This window comes from Asparagus officinalis, chromosome 10 (genome assembly GCF_001876935.1).
Source record: "Asparagus officinalis chromosome 10, Aspof.V1, whole genome shotgun sequence".
Classification (NCBI taxonomy): domain Eukaryota; kingdom Viridiplantae; phylum Streptophyta; class Magnoliopsida; order Asparagales; family Asparagaceae; genus Asparagus; species Asparagus officinalis.
In genome coordinates this window covers 42103835-42105283 of record NC_033803.1, presented here as the reverse complement: position 1 = coordinate 42105283, position 1449 = coordinate 42103835, and the positions used below count along the sequence as shown (strand labels likewise).

General features: G+C 35.5%; 1 protein-coding gene across 1 annotated transcript in view; it reads right to left on the bottom strand.

Moving 5' to 3' along the window:
- The window catches only part of LOC109826675, a gene marked incomplete at its 5' end in the record, with an annotated part of 41942 nt that overhangs the window by 5361 nt on the left and 35132 nt on the right, over positions 1-1449 (bottom strand). The gene's annotated exons all lie outside the window — the stretch shown is intronic.

Below are 1449 nucleotides of genomic sequence, written 5' to 3'. Positions count from 1 at the left end.
GATAATGGCGACTTATAGTGGTCGATGATGGTGATGTGCAGCGAGCTTAGGCACGGCTTTAGCAGCGGGCTGAGCCGTTGTCTTGCTAGAAGGAGAGGGTCATGCTGCCGATGGAAAGATTGATCGCTAGAGAGTCCATGAAATTAATCACTGATTTTTTTTCTTTCTTCTTCTTCTGCTTGGATTTATTTATTTATTTATTTATTGCTAGGGTTCTAAGGATTTCAGAGTCTTGCTAGAGTTGGCTTGACAAGAAGTGGAGTTGATGTCAAAGCCAGTGTCAAGGCCGACGAGGAGATAAGTGGGGCTTGCGACGAAACACCTCGCGACTCGAGATCGAGAAAAGGTCTCTCTAGAGCTAATAACAAGGTTCTGATATCTTATAAGAATAGAGCTTTTAAAAAGAAAAAAAGACTCAATTATTCCTTGCATTGAATTGTTTAAATACACAAGCAAGAAAAGAGACTCTAAAATCCTAATCGATGTGGAACTAAAATAAAGGAAAGCAAGGTACACTAAACTACTATATTTAACAATAGTTGAGAATGATACTCGAGTTTTCTTTTGTAATAAATACAAATTAGTCAATTTGATGATAATTGTGTTTCCAAGTTCTCAAGTTAATTAAGAACTAAAAATTAATCTTATCTCATCAAGCTAGTAAGGACTCAAAAATTATTGGCCGCTCATACAATCACAGCGAACAAACACTTTGGTTTGTACTTGGAGATACTTTATCCGCTCGTAGTAACATTTGTAACGGACCAACCACTGAATTTTTTTTGAAGAACATCTTCTATCGTTAAGATACACTGATCCAAACGGAAAATTGATCTCACTTTACTACAATTAATTCTACGCATGATAATTTCCTCGTACATTTTCTAAGGTCATATGTAGAATATTTAATTCATCACATGAATCTAAATGATCATTTTTAAAGAAAATAAACTAATTTTCTTCTGAAGAAATAAAGCCTAAGATTATCTACATCAATGTGTCTAGTCAGAGTAAAATTTGACGGACCAAAGAATAAACGAAGTTATTATCAAGTACATCTGTCTAGGCAAAGAAAGCAACTCTCCAGATTCAACTCATAAAACTATAATTCATGAAAGTCGAATTGAGATGAAATAATGTTCGCAAGACATGCTTGCAATAAAATATTCGTTCTTCCATAGCTCTTTGATGGACAACTATAAAACAACACAGAAATGTACAAAGTTTAAAAATGCTACGCGGAAAAGGACAAGGGAAAAAAAGGGGGAAGGGAGGTGGGGGTAGGCGATCAGATACTTTAACAACATCCATGGTTTGGCTAGACTATCGAACAAATGATAACAGGAAAATATAGATTAAGCTTTGGATCAAATATTAGCGAATATGCCATAAGATTCGTCTCATCCATGTGATCCAGAGGTGGTATGCATCAACGAGTAATTATGCCAG